We start from the raw sequence: 13,746 nt of genomic DNA, 5'->3' as shown, positions 1-13,746 counted from the left end.
AGGTAAGGCTAGGCAAGGTAATGTAAGGCAAGGCTAGGTAAGGTAAGGCAAGGCTAGGCAAGGCATGGCATGGCAAGGTAAGGTAAGGTAAGGCATGGCAAGGTAAGGTAAGGCAAGGCATGGCATGGCATGGCAAGGTAAGGTAATGTAAGGCAAGGCTAGGTAATGCATGGTAAGGTAAGGCAAGGCTAGGCAAGGCATGGTAGGGTAAGGTAAGGCATGGCAAGGCATGGCAAGGTAAGGCAAGGTATGGTAAGGTAAGGCAAGGTATGGTAAGGCAAGGTAAAGCATGGCAAGTTAAGGTAAGGTAAGGCAAGGCAAGGTAAGGCATGGCAAGGTAAGGCAAGGCAAGGTAAGGCAAGGTATGGTAAGGCAAGGTAAAGCATGGCAAGGTAAGGTAAGGCATGGCAAGGTAAAGCATGGCAAGTTAAGGTAAGGCATGGCAAGGCAAGGTAAGGTAAGGCAAGGTAAGGTTAGGCAAGGCAATGTAAGGTATGGTCAGGCAATGTAAGAGAGTGTGATACGGGCTCACCTGTGAGCCTTACCTTGCCTTTACCATGCCTTACCTTACCTTACTAGGAGAAAGTGAGGACTAAAGATGCTGGAGATCAGAGTTGAGAGTATGGTGCTGGAAAAGCACAGCCGGTGAGGCGGCATCCGAGGAGCAGGAGAAGCAATGTTTCAGGCATAAGGCCTTTATCAGGAATGTGGCTGTGAGCCAAGGAGTGCTGAGAGATAAATGGGAGGTGGGAGGGGCTGGGAGGAAGGTGGCTGAGCATGCGATGGGTAGATGAAGGTGGTGGTGATGGTGCTAGGTTGAGGGGAGGGTGGAGTGGATCGGTGGGAAGGAAGATGGACAGGTCGGACAGGTCCGAGTTGGAAGGTTGAATCAGGGATAAGGTGAGGGGAGGGGAAATGAGGAAGCTGGAGAAATCCACATTGACTGTGTTGAAAACACAATTTTCCTGCAATTAGATTATTTACAGTGTGGAAACAGGCCCTTCGGCCCAACAAGTCCACACCGACCCTCCGAAGAGTAACCCACCCAGACCCATTCCCCTACATTTACCCCTTCACCTAACACTACAGGCAATTTAGCATAGCCAATTCACGTAACCTGCACATTTTTGGACTGTGGGAGGAAACTGGAGCACCCGGAGGAAACCCATACAGACACGGGGAGAATGTGCAAACTCCACACAGACAGTTGCCTGTGGCGGGAATTGAACCCAGGTCTCTGGCGCTGTGAGGCAGCAGTGCTAACCTGCCCATAAACTCCTTAAATTCTTCTGCAGGGGAATCATTTGTCCTTGTGGCAGAAGGCAGCCAGTTATCAAGTAGTTGTTTAAACAGTTGTTTATGTAGCGTCACCCTGTTTTATCCCCCAGGCATGGCTAATTGTTTTCAATTCCTGTATTACAGTTTATTCTTGCTCCTTCGCAGTTTATTGCAGACAGAGTTATTGCTGATTCTTTCAAATCCATGAGCATTTATTAAAGTTCTGAAGTTTGAAATATCAAAACACAACAAAGAACAAGGACATCGCAGATGATGTTCGTAAAGGATAAAATTAAAAACATCTTTATTGACCATGGTTTGAGAATAAAGGATAGATGTTAATGAAGTCTCAGTCCACTGAGTTTCTTGGTTATAATATCAACTTGTTGACAGTCATGGACCAATGGAAGAATTTCTCAATAAGCTTCAGTTTGGATAGATATCAAGCTAGTTCCAAGTCTTTAGAAAGTGAATACAGTTCAGTTTGTCTGAGTTTATAGGTATTCAAATTACTGAGTTGTGGAAATTTTATCATGTATGCATATTTTCCAACCGAGACAGGAAGAGAGGTCTTTTTAGTCTTTTTGCAGTTTTGGAGGTTTTCCTCTTCTGTATATCCTGGGTTTGTGAAGCAGAAACTAAGATCAGAAAGGATTGCTCAGCAGCCATCAGTGCAGGAGCTTTGTAGTCTCTTCCAAAGCCAGAGTTTCCAGCAATTAAAGACCAACTCGTTTCTTCCTAAAAGCTTTGTTTGGTAATTTTCCAAAAGTCACTTTCTGTAATCAGATGGATTACAGTTTACATTTAACTTTTTGCGTAATTTCCAAAAAAAAAATGCAAGTTCTTTTCTCCCATGGTAAAGAGCAGCTTTAATCCAGAAACTGTATAACATCTTCTAATTGTTCATAGTCCATAAGTATAAATCTGTAGTCCCATCCCTGTCGAGAGTGTTAGAAGTTAAAAAATCACACAACATCAGGTTATAGTCCAACAGGTTTAATTGGAAGCACTAACTTTCAGAGTGTGGCTTCTTCATCAGATGCTTCCAATTAAACCTGTTTTACTATAACCTGGTGTTGTGTGATTTTTAACTTTGTCCACCCGAGTCCAATACCAGCATCTCGAAATCGAAACTGTTAGAGGCACAATAGCTCCAGGTCTGTTTCTAGCAATTTCTTTCTTTACTCTGAACAAGTCCCTGTGGCATCGTCTCTGTGGGTGATGCTTACTGAACTCAACCAAACATTAACCTTTTCAGATGCTTTCAGGTCAACATACACCACGCACAATATTTGTTAAAGCTGACTGAAGTAATAGAGTATTGTATCCAGTTTTGAAGGTAGCACAAATTTAAAAAGGATAATGCATCCAGATAATGAGAACAAGAAGTTGCAAGGTAACATGGTTTGAGTTGGCAAAACTGTGGCTATTTAAGTCCAAAACAGTAAATGTTAAGGATTGGTCCAGAGAAAGGCATTTGGAGTATTTCTCTTTGGTTTGAAACTAGGAACAGCAGAGAAGTGAATAGATTTGTAAGTCTATGTATGTAATTCATCAAAAGATGAATGGACCAGATTATCAGCCCCAATCAGGGAACTCATATTCTATGAGGTCCTTCTTGCTGAACTTGTTACAATCTTTAGGGCAGCACAGTGCCTCAGTGGTTAGCATAACTGCCTCACAGCGCCAGGGATCCGCTTTTGATTCCACTCTCGGGTGACTGTTTAGAGTTTGCACATTCGCTCTGTGTTTGTGTGGATTTCCTCTGGATGCTCTGATTTCCTCCATAGTCCAAAGCGGAGCTGGTCAGGTGAATTGGCCATGTTAAATTGCCAATAGAATCCAGGGATGTGCAGGCTAGGTGGGCTAGCCCTGGGAAATGTGGGTTACAGGGATAGGTTGGTGGATGAGTTTGGGTGGAATGCTGTTCAGAGGGCAGTGTGGACTCGATGGGATGAATGGCCTGTTTACACACTCTGGGGATTATATGATATTTCTGTGATTCTGATCACTACAGCAGGATTGCAAGAAAGGTGCTGCAATAATTGTGAGTAACTTTAATCTCTACATCTATTGGATAAATCAAATTAATAATGATAGCCAATGGGTAGATGCATTGTTGACGTGTACTCCAGATTCTTTAAACCAGTGTACAGTTTTGGTCACCTTACTTAAGAAGGACCATGCAGAGATCATAAAATTTCACCAGGCTGATTCCTTCAATGAAGATGTTGTGTGATGAAAATATGTTGAGCTGGTTGGGTCTATAGTCATCAGATTTTGAAAGAATGAGAGATCGTCTTAGAGATCGTCAAGAGAAATTCTGAGGAAGCTTGAAAAGGTAAATGCTGAGACCATGATTCTTCCTGTGGAAGAATATAGAACAATTGAGTACAGAAGTTAGGAGGTCATGTTGCAGCGGTACAGGACATTGGTTAGGCCACTTTTCAAATATTGTGTGCAATTCTGGTCTCCCTCCTATAGGAAGGATGTTGTGAAACTTGAAAGGGTTCAGAAAAAATGTACAAGGATGTTGCCAGGTTGGAGGGTTTCAGCTGTAGGGACGGGTTGAATCGGCTGTTTTCCCTGGAGCATTGGAGGCTGCGGGGTGACATAGAACATAGAAAAGTACAGCACAGAACAGGCCCTTTGGCTCATGATGTTGTGCCAAGATTTAATCCTACTATAAAATATAGTAACTTAACCTATGCACCCCTCAACTCACTGCTATCCATATGCATGTCCAGCAGTTGCTTAAATGTCCCCAGTGACTCTGCTTCCACCACCACAGCTGGCAACGCATTCCATGCATTCACAACTCCCTGCGTAAAGAGCCTACCTCTGATGTCTCCTTTATACCTTCCTCCTAATAATTCAAACTATGACTTCTCATACCAACCAATCCTGCCCTGGGGAAAAGTATCTGGCTATTGACTCTATCTATTCCTCTCATTATTTTGTACGCCTCAATCAGGTCTCCTCTCTTCCTCCTTCTCTCCAGAGAGAAAAGTCCAAGCTTATTCCACCTTTCTTCATAAGGCGAGCCTTCCAGTCCAGGCAGTATCCTGGTAAACCTTCTTTGCACCCTCTCCAAACCTCTGTACCTTTCCTATAGTAGGACAACCAGAACTGGACACAATATTCCAAGTGTGGTCTCACCAGGGACTTGTACAGCTGCAGCTTATGGAACTTATGAAGTTTATAAAATCATGAGGGGCATGGATAGGATAAATAGACAGGGTCTTTTCCATGGTTTGGGTGAGTCCAGAACTAGAGGGCATAGATTTAAGGTAAGAGGGGAAAAATTTAAAAAGGACCAAAGGGACAACTTTTTCACACAGATGGTGATGTGTGTACGGAATGAGCAGCCAGAGAAAGTGATGGAGGCTGGTACAATTACAGCATTTAAAAGGCATCTGGATGGGTATCTGAATAGGAAGGGTTTAGAGGGATATGGGCCAAGTACCGGCAAATGAGACTAGACTAGGTCAGGATGTCTGATCGGCATGGACAGGTTGGACTGAAGGGTCTGTTTCCCTGCTGTACATCTCTATGACTCTAAGACTCTATGTGTCAGTGCCGTACTCAAAGTACAGCATTGAGGTGCAGAAGTGCACTGTCAGTGAAGGGGAGAAGTGTATTATTAGAATGGAGAGGCTGGCATGTATTGGATGTGGGGTGTGAGGCCCCTGCTGTGGAACAAGCCCAGAGATGTTAGTGTTAGTGTTTAAGGTGGAGGTCAGGAGGAGTGAGTGGTAAGCTGGAGTGACCAGGTACCTGCTCCGACTGGCTGATTGGCAGTTGTCAGCATCTGGCTTCTATCCAGCATCTTGTGGAATAGAAGCCTGCAGGGGCCCTCCTGTGGAACAGTGGTGGTGTCCCTAGCTCTGAAACAGGAGGCCCTGGTTCAAGTCCCACATGCTCCAGAGCTGTGGAATAACATTGCTGACTGGTTAATTAGATAAATAAGTTAAATTAAAAAAGAAGAAACCTGCTGGGGTCCTCTAATGATGCAATTGTAGTGCCCCTACCCCGGGAGCAGGAGGCCCAGGTTCAATCCCGCCTGCTCCTGAGACATGTAATGACAGGTTGATTAAAAAACTAGGTTAATTTTTATTTAAATCTGCATATTAATGAGATGGACTTCAGTGTTAATAAAAGTGATAATGAACAATAATCCCCCTCTCATCGTTCCCGAGTGTGAATCTCACCTGTAATGATGCCTGGAAAATGTGACATTTTGCGCCTAACATTGAGAAAGGCATCTCCTGACTTCTCATGATATGCCCAGGTTTCTCACCATCTCCCACGTCAATCCGGCCCCTATGAGATCCCACTCTGTTCTTTTGTTAAATCTACACTGACAACCTCACATTTAATGACTGATCAACACAGTAACCAAATTGAAAATCAAATTATTTAGCCAGGTTCCACTCTGGAATTTGATATATTCATCAGCTGAGATATTAACTTGAGCACCTTGTGATCATGGAAGGGACTGTATGTGTGCCAGTCTTACTAATTTTATTTTCAGAAGTTGCTCCCATCAGTTTCTCAAGCATCCCAAATATTGAAATTAGCCTTCCCAACATGACATTGCTTCTTATATCTAAGCTATACAATATTAATATGTGGGCTTGAATCTTACAATAAGACCTGTCCCTGTGGAATGGGACACGCTAGCTGTGGAACTCGAAGGGTAAACAAGAGTATTGTTATGGACCAGACCAAACCCCCTCAAAAGGTATCAAGGAGACAAGACAATTAACCAGTAAGAGATGTTATTACACAGCTGTGGAGCATATGGGACTTGAATCATGGCCTCCCAGTTCAGAGGTAGGGACACCACAACTTCTCATTCTATTTAAAGGAAAGTGTCAGGTGGTGGTTTCCAGATGTGATCCTATTGACTTTAAGCAAACACACTTTATTCTTACAGCACAGTTAAAATATGCAAATAAAAAATAAATAATTGGTATAACTTTATTGAAATATTTAATAACCTAATATATTATTTACATAATAATCATCAATCGCTGCAATTTAACAACATTCTGTAAATACACCCTTGGCAAAGGCAAATTCAGTAAAATTAATTTGTGGGGGTGGCATAGTGGCTCAGTGGTTAACACAGCTGCCTCACAGCACCAGGGACCCGGGGTGCTCCCGCTTTCCTCCCACAACCCAGTGATGTGCAGTTTAGGTGAATTGTATATTCAAGCTAAATTACTCATAGTGTTCACGGATGTGTAGGTTAGGTGCTTAGTCAAGGGGAAAAAATAGGATAATAGGGAATGTGTCTGGGTGGGTTACTTTTCATAGGGTTGGGGTGGACCTTTTGGACTGAAGGGCCTGTTTCCATACTGTAGGGTTTCTATGTAAACAGATTTTTCTCACAAACTATCTCCGTTCCAGTCGAGGAGAAAGGAAGACTGAAAGCAGAAATCTAAAAGCACAGAAAGAGAACTCAAGCTTTTTGATGCAGCAGAGATAGAATTATATGTGTCAGTTTCAACAGCCAATTCCAAACCCCAACTGAACGCAAAACTACCTGGGTTTGTGAGAGCCTAACTCCACCCATTCCGGATTCTTTTGTCTAATTTAATAAAGTACTGAGGGAGCTCAAAGCTTTTTCCCCACTGTTTCTGAAGCAGGCATTCTGACACCACTGTAGGCAACACCTCTCAGCAAGAGAAATGGCACAGAAAATAATTTTCTTAAAGGTACAGTATCATCACAATATCCACCACACTTAGCCTGACACTTAAAATTTTAAGTTTCCAGATGATATTTTTAGATTATGTAAGCAAATCCACTGTGCCACATGCAACTAGTATCTGCACGCTTGAATTTGGAAATGAAACATCTTTCACTAAGGTGGGTGTGAGTAATATCCCGCTGTCCCAGACTGAGGGTTAAAGATTAGCACTCTATAGAATTAACTAGATTCAGGAAATACAGATAAAATTTACTATTCCTGAAAGATGTCCATTGAATATACAATACAGAAAAATATCATTTGGCTCAAAATCATGACTGTATTCATATTCCACATGCAACTCTTTCAATCCGTTTTATCTCACTCCATTAATATTCTCGTTTATTCCTCTCTCCTTTCTGTATTTATTCTGCTTCCCCTAAAATGTAACCATAATAGTCACCTCAACTATGGCAAGATGCTTGCCTTCATGCTTGTCTTCTGGAGCACTGTATCCCAGTTCTGGTCGCCTTGTTATAGGAAGGATATTCGGAAGCTGGAGAGGGTTCAGAAGAGAATTACCAGGATGTTGCCAGGAATGGAGGGTTTGAGTTGTAAGGAGGGGCTGGATAGGCTGGGACATTTTTCACTGGAGCATAGGAGGTTGAGGGGTGACTCTGTAAAGTTTTTTATAAAATCATGAGATGTATAGATAACGTGTCTTTTCCTGAGGGTGGGGGATTTCAAGACTAGGACGTATATTTTTAAGGAGAGAGGAGAAAGACTTAAAAGAGAGATGAGGGTTTTTTTTCACACAGAGAGTGGTCTGTGTGTGAAATGAGCTTCCAGAGGAAGTGGTGGATCTGGGTGCAGTTACAATGTGTAAAAGACAGGTACATTAATAAGAAATATTTAGAGGGATATAGGCCAAATGCAGACAGGTGGGACTAGTTTAGTTTGGGATTATGGTTGTCATGGACTGGTTGGACTGAAGGATTTAGTTCTGTGCTGTATGATTCTATAAATTCCAACCACTTTCTAGATAAGATTCTTCAGAATTTCCTTTGGGGATTTACTCTGACTATGTTGTATTTATGGTTCCTGTTTCCATACTCCCCCCAGAATGGAAACATGCTCTCCAGGTCTGGCCTGTCAAAACCTTTCAGAACTTGAAAGATCACCTTCGGGTCACCCCTCATCTGCAACCCTGATTTCACTCCGGAAATTACATTTAAATCAAATATGAAAAGAAACTGTTGCATTTTCCTTTCTCTTTGCAGATCTCGGCAAAAACAAAATGAGAAAATCTGAAGCATATGCAACAATTTTTTTATTAACTAGCATTTATGGGACCAGGAGTGTACCTTTGATTAGATTAGAATCCCTACAGTATGGAAACAGGCCCTTCGGCCCAACAAGTCCATACCTCCAAAGATTAACCCACCCAGACCCATGCCCCTACCCTATATTTACCCCTGACTAATGCACCTAACACTATGGGCAATTTAGCATGGCCGGTTCACCTCATCTGCACATCTGTTTATCAAATATTCCATTTGATCAAAAGGTCCACATAATCAATGTAAAAACGCTCAGTAAGTAATAGAAACATAATGCAGTGGTTATACACATCTTTTTAAACTTTATTTACAACTTAAATCACTTGCATAGTAATGCAACTTTGCCTTAAATAAAACTTATCTGTACAGAGACTTGTCACTTGCGCTCTCAGCTAACAACTCGGACATTGCGGAGATCACAATAAGACAGTAAACGTCTGGTATTTGAGATATATAATTTTTGCCAGTTTATCATCACTGCCGCTTCATTAAGGTGCTGGTTAAAATAAAGTTTGTTGTGTTTTCAAATGGTTGGATACTTTTGACAGCACAGTCAGCATTGGTGCAGAAAGCAGATGAGACGAGGAACTGAGAGACGAGACGTTGTTTATGCTCTCCATAGATATTGGCTTGATCTGAGGATTATTTTCTGAAGTAACTCCTGACTTTGGCTGGCAGGATGTGTGAAGAGAGAATAAAGAACGAACTTCGTGGAACTTCTTCAAAAGCTCCCTCTTTGTCTAAGTTGTTCCTCTCAGTGTTTGTTTTAACAAAGTGCCTTCGGGTTTTTTTTCCACATAGTGGGCATTTTGTTGTTAGCTTTATTATTGTTGTTATTATTGTTTCCTTACTCCAATCACTGATCAGCACGGTGGATCGGGCAAGTAGACATCTAGCCCCAATAACTGAAAATTGAAAGGGTTTAGAAAAGATTTACAAGGATGTTGCCAGGGTTGGAGGCTTTGAGCTATAGGAAGAGGCTGGACAGGCTGGGGCTGTTTTCACTGGAGCATCAGAGGCTGAGCAGTGACCTTATAGAGGTTTATAAAATCATGAGGGGAATGGTTAGGGTAAATAGACAAAGTCTTTTCTCTGGTGTCGGGGAGTCCAGAACTAGAGGCAATAGGTTTAGGGTGAGACAGAAGAGATTTAAAAGGAACCTAAGGCGCAACCTTTTTTCACAGAGGGTGGTGCGTGCATGGAATGAGCAGACAGAGGAAGTGGTGAAGGCTGGTACAATCACAACATTTAAGAGGCACCTGGATGAGTATATGACTAGGAAGGGTTTATAGGGATATGGGTCAAGTGTTGGCAAATGGGACTAGATTAGGTTAGGAAATCTGGTCAGCATGGATGGGTTGGACCAAAGAGTCTGTTTCCATGCTGTACATCTCTATGACTCTATAACTCAATGAGACCATAAGTTTAATTGTCAGCAAACACAGCAAATTTAATATTACTAGTGCAACAATAGCAAATGTGATATACTGTTTCAGAGTCTGTAATGTCCACTTTTCAAAAGAACACCACCACAAGTGTAACATTATCCTCTGTTTTAATGTGTGGGTCTTATTTTAGGAACTCTAATCCATAATTTAAAGGAAAACTCCAGGCTGCCATCTCAAATCTCATTATCATCTGCTCGCTGGTGATTAGCAGACTGCTGATTTGCCCATATGTTGAAAGCCATGTACTTTACGCAGGACGTGACTGAGTATTGTATCTACAGCTGGTATTGCAATTAGCCTTGCCTTGCAGTGGCTGAATGAACATCTTCAAACTGAAATGACAGGAACCGGTTTTTTTCAAATCCCTCCCACGTCACTGACTGTACAGTCACAGCCCCTCAGCCGGAACCGCTGAAGGAAACCTGTTGGGCAAGGTTGAACGAATCATTGAGGTGAGCTGTAAGCAATGGAAGGATAACGCTAACCTTTCTTGTTTAATATTTCTTTCATCGTTTCTTTCTGAGAAGCTGTAAACCCATGAGGGGGTAGGATTAAGGGTGAGATTTACTTGAAGTGATTAAGATGTTAAGTGTGGTCTATGTTGTAAGAGCTCTGGGTATTTTGTTACGCTGCTGTTTCTGCTGCACTCTCTGTTGGAGAGACATGGGATGAAGTTAGTTTAACAGTGGCTGCTGTTGTGAGTCCAAATGGTGTGTCTTTTCTCAATACAGTACACAAAGTAATAGGCGATGGCGTAGTGGTATTATCACTGGACTGTTAATCCCTAAACCCAGGTAATGTCCTGGGGCCCTGGGTTTGAAATCTGCCACAGCAGATAGTGGCATCTGAATTCAATAAAAATGTGGAATTAAGAATCTAATGATGACCATGAGTCCATGGTTGGAAAATCCCATCTGGTTCACTAATGTCCCTTAGGGAAGGATACTGCCCTCCTTACTTACATGTTGCTCCAAACCCACCGCAATATGGTTGACTCTTAAACTACCTCCCTTAGGGCAATTAAGGATGGACAATAAATGCGGACCTAGCCAGCGATGCCTTCATCCAATGAATGAATACAAAACTAAGGATACACACCACATCCAGAAGGAGTTGTTTGGATGGCTGTTCTATGACACAGGGTGCCGCAAACAGCATGGAGTTAATATCCAGCACTGTGTGAGGCTTCCGTGGAGATTCTGCCTTATCAACCTTGCTCCTCACCTGGGGCATGGTGACCCCCAGGCCAAACCATCACCAATCATCTCTGTCCAATGAGAGAGCAGCTTCAATGGTGCTCTGGAACCATGACAACTTTACCTCAGACATGAACTGTTCCTTTTAGAGAGGAGTCCATAACCTTAAAATTAGGGGTGAATTCTTCAGGGTAATATCACAAAGTGCGTTTTCACATTCAGAAGGCTAAGAAGTCTACGGAAAATTTCAAAATTGACATGGATAGATTTTAATTGTGAGGTTATTTTGTGGAACAAAGGTGGGAGATGGAAATAAGTCATTAATGAATGACAGCTTAGAGGGAGAAAAGAGAAAACATAAGGCAGTAATATTTCCTGCATGAAGATGTTGTGACCTGCAGGAGCTCCATTTTGAAATGTACAAGATGATCCAGTCACCAGTTTTACTATTTTTCTTTCATCTGGAAGTCTAGAATAAGCTCGAGGGGCTGAATGCCAGTTGACTGTCAGTGCCGATGTCATTGGCACCTTTCTGAAATGAGCATCCCTCATGTGTGAGTAGACTGCCAAACACAGGCCTCAGCTCACCCCCACCTTTTCTAGCAGCTATCACAGTGAGTCTTTCAGTTTTATTTCCCACCCCTCCTTTCCATTTTACAACAGGTGAAGTTAGGACCCAAAGGGTATCCTGCTCCCATGAGGGGGCAGCCAAATAGGCTCATTGATTTAATTTGATTGTTGTCACCTGTACTGAGGGAAAGTTTTGTTTTGTGTGCGGTACAGGCAAATCATACCATACCATACCCAATTACCATGAGGGTAATAGAGCAGAGAGAGCAATACAATGTTATGGCCACAGAGAATGTGTACAGAGAGCGAGATCAACATTACATTTGAATTTGAGAACTTTGCGTTGGATAGACTAAGATTTTACACTCAGGGTCCTGTAATCCGGACATTCCAGGAGATGCTTTAATGCCTGAGGGTGGGTGCCCAGTGACAGTCTGAGAGGTCAGGTAGACTCAGTAACCCATCTACATGATTGGCTGTCAGTACAGTTGCTCTCCCTCGTAATGGGATACTCCTATTTAACCCAGTCCTTGCCCACCTCCTCCCTCTTTCCACATCCCCCACAGAGGTGGCCCGGATATCTTCACTGTTTTTAATTTTTCAGTTTTGAGGATGGTGAGCGAAAGAGAGACATTTCCTTGCTGGAGCCTCACTCAGTGACTGGATGCAATCTGCTGCTCCTCTTGAACTGGAAAGCCTCTGACTGGCCTTCCAGTCATCAGCCCCCTTTAATTTTACCCAGACCCTATCTCTGTGACAATGGGCAGCAATGGCCCAGTGGTATAATCTCAAGCCTTTGAATCCAGAGACTCAGAAAACATTTGGGGACTCAGGTTGAATCTCACTATGGCAGATGGTGGGATTTGAATTCAGTAAGCCGTCCGGAATTACGAGTCTAATGATGACCAGTTTTTGGGGGGGAAATCTTCGAGGAGAAAGTGAGGTCTGCAGATGCTGCAGGAAGAAGGGCCTGAAGAAGGGCCTGTGCCCGAAACGTCGAATCTCCTGTTCCCTGGATGCTGCCTGACCTGCTGTGCTGTTCCAGCAATAAAGTTTCAACTTGGGGGGGAAATGCCCACCTGGTTCATTCATGCCCTTCAGGGAAGGAAACTGCTAACATTCTGTGGTCTGACCTACATGTGACTCTGGACTCACAACAGAGTCACAGAGGTGTACAGCTGGGAAATATACCCTTCAGAGCAACTTGTCCACGCCAACCCGATATCTCAAATAAAGCATTTGGCTCATGCAATTGTACCAGCCTCCACCACTTCCTCTGGTAGCTCAGTCCGTATATGCACCAGCCTCTGCATGAAAAAGTTGCCCCTTAGGTCCGATTTAAGTCTTCACCATCTCACCTTAAACCTATGCCCTCTAGTTCTGGACTCCCCCACCCCATGGAAAAGACCTTGGCTAATTACAGTATCCGTGCCCTTCATGATTTTATAAACCTCTATAAGGTCACCCCTCAGCCTATGATGCTCCAGGAAAAACAGCCCCAGCCTATTCAGCCTCTCCCTACAGCTCAAATCCTCCAACCCTAGCAACATCTTTGTTAATCTTTTCTGCACCTTTGTGAAACTTGAAAGAGTTCAGAAAAAATTTACAAGGATGTTGCTAGGGTTGGAGAATTTGAACTATAAGGAGAGGTTGAATAGGCTGGGGCTGTTTTCCTGGGAGCTTCGGAGGCTGAGGGGTGACCTTATAGAGGTTTATAAAATCATGAAGGACATGAATGGGATAAATAGACAAAGTCTTTTCCCTGGGGTGGGGAAAGTCCAGAACTAGAGGGCGTAGGTTTAGGGTGAGAGGGGAAAGGTATGCAAGAGACCTGAGGGGCAACTTCTTCATGCAGTGGAAGTATGTGTGTGGAATGAGCTGCCAGAGGAAGTGGTGGAGGCTGGTACAATTGCAACATTTAAAAGACAGCAGGATGGGTATATGAATAGGAAGGGTTTGGAGGGATATGGGTTGGGTGCTGGCAGGTGGGACTAGATTGGATTCGGATATTTGGTTGACATGGACGGGTTGGACTGAAGGGTCTGTTTCTGTGTAGTACATCTCTATGACTCTATGCACCCTTTCAAGTTATACAATATCCTTCCTATATCGGGGAGACTAGAATTGCATGCAGTATTCCAAAAGTGGCCTAACCAATGTCCTGTAAAGCCGCAATGTGACCTCCCAGCTCCTACACTCAATGCATTGACCTGTTG

At 43.1% G+C, this 13,746-nt stretch overlaps 1 protein-coding gene across 3 annotated transcripts in view; it reads left to right on the top strand.

The window, feature by feature from the left end:
- The window catches only part of wscd2 (WSC domain sialate O sulfotransferase 2), a 561,027-nt gene that overhangs the window by 229,981 nt on the left and 317,300 nt on the right, over positions 1–13,746 (top strand). The window contains exon 1 of one of the 3 annotated variants that reach the window (XM_043715458.2): positions 9,999–10,216. The exons of the other annotated variants lie outside the window; for them this stretch is intronic. The gene's annotated coding sequence lies outside the window, so the exon portion shown is untranslated. Of the gene's footprint in view, positions 1–9,998; positions 10,217–13,746 lie in introns of those variants that run through there. 3 annotated transcript variants of the gene reach the window in all.

Source organism: Chiloscyllium plagiosum, unplaced genomic scaffold, assembly GCF_037043375.1.
Source record: "Chiloscyllium plagiosum isolate Xiang-an unplaced genomic scaffold, Cpla_swu_hap1 HiC_scaffold_24, whole genome shotgun sequence".
Taxonomy (NCBI): Eukaryota; Metazoa; Chordata; class Chondrichthyes; order Orectolobiformes; family Hemiscylliidae; genus Chiloscyllium; species Chiloscyllium plagiosum.
The sequence above is the reverse complement of the archived record's forward strand: the minus strand, read 5'-3'. Positions and strand labels throughout refer to the sequence as shown.